This window comes from Emys orbicularis, chromosome 3, assembly GCF_028017835.1.
Source record: "Emys orbicularis isolate rEmyOrb1 chromosome 3, rEmyOrb1.hap1, whole genome shotgun sequence".
NCBI lineage: Eukaryota > Metazoa > Chordata > Testudines > Emydidae > Emys > Emys orbicularis.
The window spans coordinates 147033172-147047998 of record NC_088685.1 but is presented as its reverse complement, the minus strand read 5'-3'; positions in this window follow the sequence as shown (position 1 = coordinate 147047998).

Sequence of the window (14827 nt, the reverse complement as noted above, 5' to 3'; positions counted from 1 at the left end):
CGCGAAAAGCTCTGGGCCAATCCCCCCCACCCCCGCACTCGGCTAACTGCAGGGAAGGATTTCTTTTCAGCCACAGGCAAACAGCCCAGTAGGAACGGCCACCTCTGTCCCCTTAATTAAATTCCCGTATTTCAACCAGGTTACCATGAGCGATATCACTCTCCTGAGGATTACACAGCAAGATAAAGAATGGATGTTGCTTGAATGCCTGCAAACACCGGGACCATACGCTGCCAGGCTTTGTCATGCAATGATACCAGATTACTTGCTGCAAGCATGGCGCGGTCAAGTGTCCTACCATGGAGGACGGAATAAAGCTGCACTGCCCAGAAACCTTGTGGCAAGGCTTTTGGAGTACCTCCAGGAGAGCTTCATGGAGATGTCCCTGGAGGATTTCCGCTCCATCCCCAGACACGTTAACAGACTTTTCCAGTAGCTGTACTGGCTGCGAATGCATCCCATGTCCTCAGGGCAAAGTAATCATTAAAAACCCTTGCTTTTAAAACAAGTTTTATATTTTAAAAGGTAAACTCACCTGAGGTCCCTTCCATGGGGTCGTGGTCTTGGATACTGGCTTGGGAGGGTTGGGAGGGTACTTCAGTCAGGCTGAGAAAAAGATCCTGGCTGTTGGGGAGAACGGAGTGCTGGGTGCTCTCTGCAAGCTCGTTATTGTCCTCCTCCTCCTCCTCCTCTTCCCCGTCCACAGAATCCTCAGGTGTAGCTGATGAGATTATCCCCGCCTCGGAATCCACAGTCAGAGGTGGGGTAGTGGTGGCGGCCCCCCCTAGAACTGCATGCAGCTCGGCGTAGAAGCGGCATGTCCGCGGCTCTGACCCGGAGCGACCGTTTGCCTCCTTTGGTTTTTGATAGGCTTGTCTGAGCTCCTTGACTTTCACGCGGCACTGATCTGAGTCCCTATTGTGGCCTCTCTCCATCATGCCCTTGGAGATTTTTTCAAAAGTTTTGGCATTTCGTCTCTTTGAACGAAGTTCTGCTAGCACTGAATCCTCTCCCCATATAGCAATCAGATCCAGTACCTCCCGTACAGTCCATGCTGGTGCACTTTTTCGATTATCGGCCTGCATGGTTACCTCTGCTGATGAGCTATCTGTGGTCGCCTGTGCTCTCCACGCTGGGCAAACAGGAAATGAAATTCAAATGTTCGCGGGGCTTTTTCTGTCTACCTGGCCAGTGCATCCGAGTTCAGATTGCTGTCCAGAGAGGTCACAATGGTGCACTGTGGGATAGCTCCCGGAGGCCAATACCATTGAATTGTGGCCACACTACCCCTAATTCGAAATGACAAAATCGATTTTGGCGCTACTCCGCTCGTCGGGGTGGAGTACAGAAATCGATTTTAAGAGCCCTTTATTTCGAAATAAATGGCTCCGTTGTGTGGACGGGTGCAGGGTTAATTCGATTTAACACTGCTAAATCCGAATTAAAGTTGTAGTGTAGACCAGGCCTTGATGTAAGTTAAAGCAGGCTCATGGCTGCTTTAACATATAGTGGAGCCAGAGCTAGTGCAGATGTACCATGAAAATCAGTGAGCCACAATGAGCTCACTGAATCCCCACTCCAGTACTGAGGAGATCAGGACAGAATCTGGACTATTGCCTGAAATGACTGGTCACTACGCTATGGGACAATCTCTGTAGAGACTGAAGCACAGACATTTCCCACCTAACGAGGAAAAATACTATGGTTAATATTAGGTAAAATCAGATTAAGTTTTTCTCCATCTGTGTGTTCCTAATGATTGACTATAATTTGAAATGGTCAGAACTCCCAGGAGAAATACAATTGTAGAGAGGAGGTTCTAACAGATGTCACATCAAGAGGAGCAACCAATATCCAAAACAATAGGAAAGGAATTATAATACAAACCAGCTAAAGACACAGCCCATCTTGAATAAAATACAGTATCCAGCACCACAACCCCATACTATGTGCAATGAGAGGCATCGCTTCATTTTCTTTTCCTTGGAAAATCAGTGGTATGGAACTTAATGTAAATGTGGCAGATAAAATCACAAGAAAGTTTCTGAGAACTATTAAAGGCTTCTTGTTTTACCATGTATTATCTGGTTTTAGCATTGTTTCCCTTAAAATCACATGTAGCTATTTGTTTAAAGACTCCATTGCTTTTTCCTCAACAGCCTTCACTGCCAATCCACTTGTTTTTTAGTGACTACATGAAAAAAGTGCTTCCTGAAGTTTGGTTTAAATTAATTTTTCATTTTATTTCCCTTTAGCCCTTTGTCCTGTCATCTGGAGTTAGTTCAAACCAGTATGGCACTGTAACATCCTAAATTTATATCTCTTACTCCAGTTCCTCCTTTCATGCTGGGTTATGTAATTTTTTCCCCAGCACATCCTGTTATTTCCTTTTTTTAAAGTCCTGAGCACTAATTGAGGTCACCTTTTCAAGAGAAAATGAAATCTGTTTCTATTATAGATGTTTGTTTATCATGTTTTATACCTTCACAACCCTTCTGTTTCATACAGTTCCCCAAAAATACAAATTACATTCCAAAAACCAAGCTATTTAATTCTAAAGCATACAACCCACACAAATCCTTAGGCAATACTAGGTAACCTAGGTCAGGGGACTTGCACAGTTGAGAGGAAACATAGTCAAGTGATTAATGCTGAGAGTTATGACTGAGGTGGTCTGGAGCATATTTCTAACTCTAGGCCATGTTAAATTGGGCACCCAAAACTGAAGGCTCCCAGAAACAGTGGCCCCATTTAAAAGTCTGTCTGTCTGTGCTCATTTTGAAAAACTAGAAAATTATTTTGACCTTTGCCTATATTTTTGAAATGTTTAGGGGGCAAAATTAAATTTGGGTGGGTGATGTAAATTGGCTGGGGAGGCAGTGAGTAATGAAGGATTATATGAAAGCAAGAAACAGGTTGGATCTATTTGCTGTCTAATTCCACAAAGTCAAATGGTTGGGATTTTTATTAATTTATTTACTTAGATTTAAAATAGTACTAAAAAAATCAATGCAAAAATCTCTAGGCACTCCAACAATTAATTAGACTTAGCACAAATGACAACCATCTACCAGAAAAAAATAATTCTATAGGAACAATGAATTAACACAGCCAGCCAATCAGCTAGAGTAGCAAAACAGCCCTTTAACCTTTCCAAAAATATATCCTCAATCTCTCCTCTACCTCCATCCCTCAAAATCCATTCAAATAAAAAGCATCCTTTTAAAATATAGTAATATTGATTTTGGGTGGTGCTTGGGCTTCAGTGAAATGCACTTGCAATTTTAACTCTTTAATGATGGGTTTTGTTTGCCAACTTGTTTGGTGTTTTGAATAAGCACCAGAAATTTAAATCAGGTGGGTGTATAAGGCCTCCAGGAGGGGAAATCTACTTTGACAGGGCTTATTCAGTACCTCAAAGCTAACCTTCCTGCAAGCCTTATGTAGTCTATAGAAGGAGTGAGAGATGACAAGGAGCTATAAATAGGTGAGATTTGTGGATGGTGTATGGTGTATGCTGGATTGGCCTGGAGCAGGAGGTTTTCATAGAGTGAAAATTTTAAGCACTGAGTTTTGTATCTAGAAAATGTGACATTTAAAGTTTTACTTGGTTAAAAGTCTGTGCTCTTTACTGTTCTTCTCCATGACAACATCCCCCTCTTCCCTTCCCCGTTAGTTCCCTGAACTCCCTCTAGGCCCCTCCATACCCTGCACCTAGTTTTCAAAATACTTTAGGCACTGGCTAAGCCTCCAAGGCAAAGACTTTCATAAGAAAAAATGTAAATGAAAAGAACAACAGATTAGGGCCAAAGGCTTTTAAATGAATTCTTCCCCATGATGTTTGTCTGTCATCTGTAATAAAGCCAGTCTACATTCCACTGTCATCTGAATGTATTCCAGGGAAATTTCAGTTGTCACAACAAATAGAATAATTGGTGCAACTCTGTGAGAAAATGGCCTTTCCAGGCCACTTCTTCTTGGAATGTTGAATTCATTTTTTGATATATTTACATCCATGTAGATGGTGTGAATCCCTCCTGCTCGTCACAGGGCAATAACAACAATGGATGTTGGAAAAGAAAGGGAGATGTTAGCTAGATGGGAGATTCAACATTGAAAAATCAGATTTAAAAAATAAATCAAAATTGTTTAGTGTATCTTTTTTCATTTTTTAATATTTGTGTTTAAAAGAGGATTTCATTACAGGGTAGTTCAGTGGACAGGGCATTAAATAAGGGCACAGGAAACCTGGGTTCTATTCCCAACTCTGCCACTGATGTAGTATGTGACTGTGGGCAAGTCACTTTTCTTCTCCATTGCCATCTTGATTGTTTAGTCTTAAGTCTTCAGGACAGAGATTCTCTTATTATGTGTTTGTACAGCACCTACCACAATGTGCTTCCAATTTTGTTTGGAGCCTCTGGGCAGCATCACAACAGATATAATTAACAATAGATCCCTTGTATCCATGTGGGAGGTGTCACAGTTCAGGGCAACTGAACCTGCATTCCCCCTTGGTGGTCTCTTGAGGGCACCCACTCTAGGTTCATAGTTCCTCAGGTGTCCTCTCTCTTTGGGTATATACCCACATCTCTCTTGCATCTCAACGGGGTTTTTCAAGGTTGCTCACTTTCCTGCCTATACTGTGATCTCCCTAGCAAAAGAGATTGCCTAAACAGACCAGTGTATGCACTTTGCTTTTCTCCAGAGCTATAAATAGCAGAATGGACACCAAAGTTACCATAAAACTTTTTATAAGGAAGCACATTTATTCTTAAGGTGAATGCATTACAGAAAACACATATTAAAATCAATTTTAAAATGTTCATATGTGCTAAAAGCTTACCACCAGTCACCCCAACTCCAATCTCAGGCATCAGTCTTTCAAAACCCACAGCTGGGTTTTCCCCATGGTTACAAGGTCATAACTGTCTCAGATTCAGAATCAGGCCCACCAGGAATAGTTCAGTCTTTCCTTTATACAGCTGGAGCCTTTAATTTTGGCAGACAGGTGATCAGCAGAAAAAGACCCACGCCCCAAGGTATATTTTCAAAATGTGGCATTTTTGTGTAACTGGAGGAAGGGAATTTGTATTCCCCTCCCTCTAGCTATTCGCTGGTAAAACCACTTATCACTTTTTGTTCCAGGAGTTCATTCTTGTCTGGCACATTGGTTGGCATAGACCTTTGAACCCTCAGGTCTCAGATTTGTCAGCCAATGACACAGGCTAGGAGATTTCCTAAATGGCTTGGTCCTTTCTAGGTAAAAGACAATGTTCTCCTAACAGCTAGTGTGTATAAACAGCATCTTCCTGATCTAATATTATTGAGGGGAGAAAACTGGGAGCTTGCTAACCCAGTTAATTTGAAATTCTGATTACACCTTAGGTAGGAATTTAGGGTGAGGATGTAGCAAAACCTTGTCCTTGAAGAAGGTGTAAAGGGAAGTTCTGTCATTAAAGCCTCTATTTCCCTGACTCCAACAGGAAGGTCATTGTCATAGATACTTTAAGCAGGGAACAGGTCACCATTGGCTCAAAGGGAGGTCTGATAAGGCATCTCACTAGGTTAAGATCCCACACTGGAGTGGGTTCTTTCACCTGAGGGAAAACGTTCCCTAGTCCTTTGATAAATGTCACTGTTGTGGGATGGGCTAACCCTGACAAACTCTCAACCGAGTAATAAAAAGTCATGATAGTGGCCAAGTGAACTCTGATAAAGCTTAGGGATTAACCTGTCTTTTTCAGTCCCAGCAGGTGGCCCAAGATAGCTGAGAAGGGACAAGAAGTAGGTGAAAGATGAAGCAGACTGTGAAGGGTTACAAAGGGATCTCACAAAACTGAGTGTCTGGGAAACAAAATGGCAGATGAAATTCAACGTTGGTAAATACAAAGTAATGCACGTTGGAAAACGCAATCCCAACTGTACATATAAAATGATGGGGTCTAAATTAGCTGTTACCACTCAAAAAAGAGATCTTGGCGTCATTGTGGATAGTTCTCTGAAAACATCCACTCGGTGTGCAGCAGCAGTCAAAAAAGCTAACAATGTTGGGAATCATTAGGAAAGGGATAGATAATAAGACAGAAAATATCAGATTGCCTCTATATAAATCCATGGTACACCCACAACTTGAATACTGGGTGCAGATGTGGTCGCCCCATCTCAAAAAAGATGTATTGGAATTGGAAAAGGTTCAGAAAAGGGGAAAAAAATGATTAGTAGTATGGAACAGCTGCCATATGAGGAAAGATTAATAAGACTGGCACTTTTCAGTTCAGAAAACAGATGACTATGGGGGAACATGATAGAAGTCTATAAAATCATGTCTGGCATGGAGAAAGTGAATAAGGAAGTGTTATTTACTCCTTCTCAGAACACATGAACTAGGGGTCACCAAATGAAATTAATAGGCAGCAGGTTTAGAACAAACAAAAGGAAGTATTTTTTCACACAATGCACAGTCAACCTGTGGAACTCCTTGCCAGGGGATGTTGTGCAGGCCAAGACTATAACAGGGTTCAAAAAAAGAATTAGATAAGTTCAGAGAGGATAGGTCCATCAATGGCTATTAGCCAGGATGGGCAGGTATGGTGTCCCTCGCCTCTGTTTGCAAGAAGCTGGGAATAGGTGATGGGATGGATCACTTGATGATTGCCTGTTCTGTTCATTCCCTCTGGGGCACCTGGAATTGGCAACTGTCAAAAGACAGGATTCTGGGCTAGATGGACCTTTGGTCTGACCCATATGGCCATTCTTATTTTCTTATGGTCACACAACTAGTTAAACGGTCTCCACTTTTGAAGGTAGGTATTTATGGTAGATTCTTTCCTATTGTTCAATAATACCAGTTGTACCTCAACAGAGCAGCCAGTCTCTATACCTGTGAACCATTGAGGAGAGACACCTTGAGGCGAAGAATTCCCAAGTTGGGGTGAAGTATTTGACTTGCAACCTGAAAGAGGGATGAATGGAAGGCTGATTGCCGACTGCTAGGTGAACCAGATAAGGATGCCTGCCTGCCATGGCCATGCTGGAACCATTAGTATGACCTTGGATATGTCCTGTCTGATCTTGTTCACCATCTTCAATATTGGAGGTGCTGGGGGAAATGTATACAAAAATCCCTTCATCCAAGGTAAGAGGAGGCATCTCGTAGAGAGTGAAGGCCCAGTATCCCCTTGAACAAAACTGACAGCTCTTCATATTGATGATGGTGGCAAAAAGGTCAACCCCTGGAAACCCTCAGGTCAGAAATATACAAGATCCAGCTCCACTCATAATCCTGGGAGAATTGCCTTCTGAATGTGTCAGCCATGATGTTTTGAATGGCTGGAAGATACATTGCCGATATGAGGATATGTTATCCACCAATTTCGCAGCTTTATTGTTTCAGCACAAAGGGAAGGGAATCTTGCTCCCCCTTGTAGGTTGAGGTAAAACATTCAAGCTTTGTTATCTGTCATAATTTTGATAGAAATGCCCCTGATTAATAGAAGAAAGTGAAGGTGGCTATTCCTGACTGCCCTCAGTTCCAGAAGGTTGATGTGCAGATAAACTTCCTGTGTTGACCATCTGCCCTGAATAGTGAGAGTCCCTCTGTGCCGCTCAGGTGGAATTGATTTCCTGTCTCAGCAAGTGTTTGTGGGAAGGGTCCCTGAAGACAGACAGGGAAGTGTGGTGGGTTAGAGGAAGGGAGGTTAAATGGATGGAGTATCCTGATGTTATCTCCAAGACCCATTTGTTGGTAGTAATTTGCTTCCATGCCTGCTGAAAGTGGAAGAGGTGGTTCCCAAAGGGAGGAAGGTGGGTGAATTGTTGCAGCTGGAAGTTTGGAAAAAGGGGTGATTCTGACTCTCAATCAGCCAGTCAAAACTGATGTTTTTAATAATGATGAAGGTTGTGTGGTTGGGCCAGATGTATTGTTTGTTGTCTTCCCTGGAACCTTATTTTTTTATTTTCTCAGGGGCTCAGTAGGCCTTTGGAACCTGGGGAACTGGGCAGGGCAGGATTTCAGGACTTTTTCGGATCAGCTATGTCTCCGTTTGTTTTCTGGTGTGTAGATCCCAAGAGATTACAGGGTGATCCTGGAGTCCTTCCAAGTATGTAGAGACTTGCCAGGCAAAGAGTTTCAAGCCATCAAAGGGAAGGTCCTCAACTGCATTTTGGGAAACCCAAAGAGCTGGTGCCAAGATGCCTGCCACATGACAGCTGCGGTGGAGATGGAATGAGCAGCAGTGTGAGTGGCACCTGATGGAAGCCTGTAAGGATGTTCTAGAAGATGCTGGCTCTCCTCTATAATGGCATGTAATTGTTCCCAAAGTTCAGTTGGAAGGTGTTCAACAAATAACTGCATTTAGAGTAGTTGTGTGATTCTACTTTGACATAAGAGCCTGGTAACTGGCTATCCTAAACTGCAGGATCACTGAGGAATAGCTCTTACATCCAAAAAGGTCAAAGCATTTTTTGGTCCTTGTCGTAGGTGTTGACTTAGTCTGATTCTGACTTCCACATTTGTTGACAGCTTTAACTGAATTAGGAACGGGGTGGAGAAACTAAGAATTCAGGATCCTTGGTCAGGACGTATTTTTTGTCAATTCACTTACAAGTGGGTGGTATTGTTGCTGGGGTCTGCCAGATAGTCTTGGCAGGATCCCAAAGTTCCTCATTAATGTTCATGGTGACTCAAGCAGACAATGCTGTTTTTAAATGTCCAGCAGTTTGCGCTGTGACTCCTTGACCTCCTCAAGCCATATCTGTAAAAAATCTCCCACCCATTTCATAAGGTCCTGAAAACTTCTTAAAGTCATCAGCGAGGGAGGGCCGGGGAGGCTTCACGTCCTATCAGGAGAAGACAAGGAGATATTAGTCTGCCAGGTGGCCTTCATGTCTACTTTAGCCTCCTGCTCCTTAAACATTTCCTCCTACTGTTCAGGTAACTGAGGAGGAAGAGGTAGGTGAGGGGAATGTCTGTCTCTGCACTCCCAGCAGGCAAGGCTAGAGGCTCTAGAGAATTGCTAATGGCAGGCTGCCCAAGGGTCCCAATATGGCCACTGAGGCATAAGGGGTGGCACCCATGGCTGCTCATACCATCAAGAAGGGCCTACAAAATGTCTCCCCCAAGCACCATCCCTTTCTCTGTAGATGTCAAAAAGAGGGTGTCACGTTACTGATTTGAACTGGGACCATATAGAACATGGTTGCAACCAAAGTCCTGTAGTGGCACCAAATCTTGTATAAAGGGGGTCAAATGAGGTGTCTAAGACAAGGTTATGGTTTACTGGTTATAATTATGCTGTCTATACGTGTGTATCAGTTTTGTAGTTGAAGTTATAAATATTGGCTCTAAACTGTCTGTATTTCAAACTTATGCTATGCTTCTGGGAGACATCCCAGACAAGTTGGTGTTAGCTCTGCCTAGCCTGCTTGATGGCCCATTAAGGACCATCAGCTATACAACTGACCCATGGAGAGAAGGCAGATACGCCTTGCAACTCAGCCCATGTGGGACTGGCCCATGTGACTCCAGACTCCATTTTGCTGTAATTTTCCACAGTAAGGACAAAGAGGTGTTCTTACACATGGAAAGGACTATAAAAGGCTAATGCCTCTTCTCCATCTTGTCTTCAATCCTGCTTCATACCTCTGGAAGAACTTGGCTACAAACTGAAGCTCTGAACAAAGGACTGATGACCCATCCCAGCTGGGGATGTATTCCAGAGATTTGATTTTGAACCTGCAGTTTATGCTATCACTGCTACAAGCCTGAACCAAGAACTTTGCCATTACCGCATGTAATTGATTCCATTTAACCAATTCTAGCTCTCATATCTATCTTTTTCCTTTTATGAATAAACCTTTAGATTTTAGATTCTAAAGGATTGGAAACAGTGTGATTTGTGGGTAAGAACTGATTTGTATATTGACCTGGGTCTAGGGCTTGATCCTTTGGGATCAGGAGAACCTTTTTTCTTTTATTGGGGTATTGGTTTCCATAACCATTTGTCCCCATAACGAGTGGCACTGGTGGTGATACTGGGAAACTGGAGTGTCTAAGGGAATTGCTTGTGTGACTTGTGGTTAGCCAGTGGGGTGAGACCAAAGTCTTCACTGTCTGGCTGGGTTGGGTTTGCCTTAGAGGTGGAAAAACCCCAGCCTTGGGCTGTAACTGCCCTGTTTTAAGCGATTTGTCCTGAATTGGCACTCTCAGTTGGGTCCTGCTAGAACCGCATTGTTACAGAGGGTTCCTATATTGGCGAACAGGAGAACCCTGGACAGATATTTGAGAGGCCAAAGAGACACCCTTATCCAGGAGGAACTCCACCAGAGAATGTTGGTGAATCAGGCAGTACTGGAGAAAGGTGTGATTCTGTGCAAGCATTGGTACTGTGGGGCACTCAGTACCATCAGTAGGGAGACTCGGGCTCCTCTGACACAGAATACCTAAATTCCTGAGGTACTGGCTGAACTAATGATTCCAAGGTGGAAGTCTGTTTAGGAAGGTTTCTGGATGAGGAAGCAGATGGTACCAATGATGTGGTAAGCTTCGAGGCAGAAATAGGCTGAGATGGCTGCTTAGCCCACTGTAGTATTGAGGATCCCAAGATGTTGGGTACCACAGATTGGAGAGTGTCTGTTGGTACTGGTTTGCTGAGAGCAGACTGTCTCCCTGCTGCCTCAATCATGTCCCGACAGTACTGAAAATGTTTTAGATTCCAGAGCATGGCTCAAACTGTGATTCTTAGAGGATCCCAGAACTTGGCAGCATCATCAGTACCAGAGGAGCCTGGCCCCTCAATGGTACCAGGCCAAGAACCTGAAATCTCAGAGATAGTAGACTTATAAGGAGACCAAGGTCTTTTCAGTGCAGGATCTTTAGGAGGAGATTCAGAGGTCTCTAAAGTCTTTCCCTTAGAAGGTATAGGGGAATGTTGAGCTGAGGAAGTAGGAGCACTATGCTTGCTTGGAGACTGATGTATGGAGGGTTCTCCTGACCTGGGTCCAAAACGGGGCAAAGGAAGCACTCCATTATAAACCGTCTCAGTCTAATCTCCCTGTTCTTCCTTGCCCTGCTTATAAAGGCTAGACACAAGTTGCACTTCTGTGGGATGTGTGTTTCCCCAAGACAGTGAATGCACCTGGAATGTCCGGGATGGCCTCCCAGCAAGAGAAGCAATGCCTGAATCTTGGTGATCATGGCATACCCCACCACTAGAGAAGAGCCTGCCAGAAGGGAGGGGGCAGGAAATTAAGAGGACAAAAAAGAAATGATCCTTTATAAAAACGAACACTCTAATTACCTATAAAATGCTAAATTAATTTGAACTCTAACAGGTAACAAACTAGTTGAGGCAAGCTTGACGCACAGAGACAGACACACAGAATACTCGGTCTCAGGAAGAGGCATTTGAGAAGAAATCAAGGGCGGTTCAGCCGTGCAGCCCTATAGAGCCTTGTTGAGGGGCAAGAGAGTGTGTAGGGCACATGTGCAGGCTGAACAGGCACTGCTACCAAAAATCTCCGATCAAGTATGTGTGGTCTTTTGATTCCACACACTGAGTCAAGATGAGCAGAATTTCCTCTCCCACACGGCTCATGGTCCTTACATTTTCACAGACCATCAGGCAATCAGAGACAGTGGGAAGAAGTTCCTCCTTCTTCCTGGCTTTAGTTACCTTTGTCATCTCCCAAGCAGCTGTCATACACTTTACTTGGGCATTTCCCATGCTTGGGTGGGTGTCATAGGTTTCACAGTGCACTGCAGATGCCTCAGTTTCCCTGCTTTTGGCTGGAGACACTGTCATCAACATGCTCTGTACTTCTCTGGTAGTGGTAGGCACAGAGCTCATACCCTGGCTTGGTCTTCAGTATGCAGAGAATTTCCCTTCAAGTTAGTAGGTCTTATCCCTCCCCTGGAGCATCTCATCCTCCCTCCTCTCGGGTATTTGTCTGCATACTCTGGGGACGCAACTTGATTCCTCATGGATACTAGCAGGGGAGAATCTACTTCCTCCTCCCATCGGTTACCCCATTTGTATTGTGGCTAACAGTCCCTTGCAGTTCTGGAACCAACTGCATCCAATGAATGAATCCCCATTGACTACCACCTTCTGCTCCCACTGGATCTGCACTCAGGAGGATACGGAATGACATATGGGCAGTGGTTTGGGGTGTGAATGGCTCAGCATGAACATTATATGCCAGTGGCAGACTGGCTGTGTGACTCCTTTTCTCACTGGAGATTCAGTCACACAGTTAATGCTGTGAGGCTGGGGTGCAGCTGACCTTTCCAGTACTATATGGGGTCTCTCAGTGGGTGGAGTGGGCAATTCCAGGCAAAATGACCCCACTGGTCATATATGGAACACTGCTTTTCTGCACCCATCCCAGAGCTTCTCAGAGGTGGTTTCCCTCCATTGTGGTGTGGGTCTCAGCTTGGGCCCCATCCCTGTCCTCTGATCCCATTCCTTCCCTATTAGGCTGTCTATCAAACCCAGGCAGATTATACACTTAACGGTCTGCCAATTTCCCAGCTAGAGTTACATCTCTAGGAGCTTTGTCTGTTAACCATGATTTTAGGTCAGGGTGGTAGAGTTTATAGAACTGTTCTAAACCCATTAATCCGTAGGTCTCATCAACCATTGTAACCCTCCAAAAAGCTCCCCATTTTCTTACATAGCCCCTAATTTGAGTTGAAATCTATAGGTCATGTCCCATTGTTTTGGAACTCCCAGAAACCTTCTTCTATACGCTACAGGAGTCAGCTGAAACTTTTACTACAAAACGTGTTTACATTTCCCATGATCTTTATAGTTCTCTTTCTATAAGGGTGAAAATGTTCAAGGTCCTTGTCCCTGACAGTAATGGAGCAGGTAGCATATCATGTCCTCCTACTCTTTCTTGTTCAATTCACACCCCTTTCAAAACCTTTTAGAAGCGCATCCATGCCATCCCCCTCCCTAAAGTAAGGAAATAATTGGAAGTCTACACTGTTTACAGGGGGTTGGATTCACCTACTGGATTAGAGTTTTGCTGGTGCTGGTTCTTCATGTTGAGCTAATGTTGATGATCCTTCTCCTTCTCTTCTCACTTGTACTAGCACTGGTGCTCCCAGACTGCTCTCTCTTGCCAGTAACGGTCACAGCAGTTACTACTGGTAACTATTGGGATCTTGGGCAGAGTGGATACCTCATACCTGCCTAATATGCACTAACTGCTGAAGATTTATACAGCTGAATTACACTTATTTTAACCTGAAGATGAGCTCTGTGTAAGCTCAAAAGTTTCTCTCTCACCAACAGAAGTTAGTCCCATAAAAGATATTACCTCACCCACCTTGTCGCTAATATCCTGGGACCAACACAGCTACAACAACACTGCATACACATATTTTAACTTGCAGCTAATTAACTATTATTAGGAAACTAATTAACTAATATTAGGAAAGGGTGGCTGTCTGATTAACTTAAGGCTGCTTCTATACTGTAAACAAAATTGCCTGTATTCTCAATGTGCCTGCTCTGCATTCTTTTGTGAACATTTGAGTTGTCTCCAGCTCAGAGACAGGCAATTGGAGCTGGATGGGAATTTTCTGTTGGAATGTTTTTCTGACAGAAAATGTCCTTTTTGCTTGGAAAAAAATCTAATTTTCCATTGGGAAAATCAAAATGATGGTTCCCTAGTTGCCCACCTGGAAGGCTCCTGTCGCTTTCACTTTTTCCCTGAAATTGACAAGTATCTTTCAGGCAAGGTGCCAGAGGCTGATCACGTCACCTCTCTACCTACCCTCCACCCCCAGCCATGCTGCTGACTGTGGGGAGGTTGAGAGTTGGGGCATTCAGCCTCCAGATCTCCTGGAAAGCTCTTGTCAATTTCATTTTCTGCCAGTGGACTAACATTCCACTCATAAAGTGCAAGGAGCAAGGGTAGGCGTGTGCTTGCCACGAAGGCAAACACTAGAAAATTGTTGTCTGAAATCAAGTCAATTTAGTTAATAGAGTTCATAGTATTTAAACAGGAAAGACATCCAGTCTTGTTTTAAAGACACATTGCTTCATCTCTGCTAACCCCTTTTTAATGGGTAACTACTCTCCCTGTTAACATTTTGCTTCTTATTTCCAGTTTGAACTTTGCTGACTTTCTGCCATTGGGTCTTTTTGTACCCTGCCTGTTAAATTAAAGAGTCTTCCAATATATCCTCCCTGTATAGGAATTTATAGAAGTCTGATATGGAAACCTCCTTTGGAGAATTAATAGGGGATATAAAATGTGCTGTTAAAGTGATTGAAGAGACTTCAGATGGTTTAATGCAAGGAGCTAAATTTTGAGCAAAAGTTGATGATTTGGAGAACAGGAAGAGTAGGGAAAGCACAACATTGAAAGGTGTCCCAGAGGAATAGTAAAGAGGAGCCCTTAAAATGTATGGAAACCCTATTAAGAGGGCTTTGTGGGAAGGAAGAAATGGCACCCTTGCATCTAGACTGAACACCGTTTCCAAAACCAGTTGTTAGGTCTGCCCAAAGCAATAAAATTGCCTAGGTGCACTACTCGGACAGTAAGGTTGCTTACTGACAACCATAAGAGAACATAGGAAATACACAGACAAAAAGCAGATGTTTTTCCAGGATCTGTTTTCACTTGCATTCAGAAAGAGAAGGGAGCACAGCAGAATCACTGAGGTGCTGCAACAGGCTACTGTGGCTTCTCTCTTAAGATCTGGGGCTGATATTCCACTGGGACTTCTCATTTAACATTTGCTTTCCCCATAAAATTCAAAATTGTGCAGTCAGAACTGTGATGGAAGGGAGAAAATCCCTTAAAGATTATA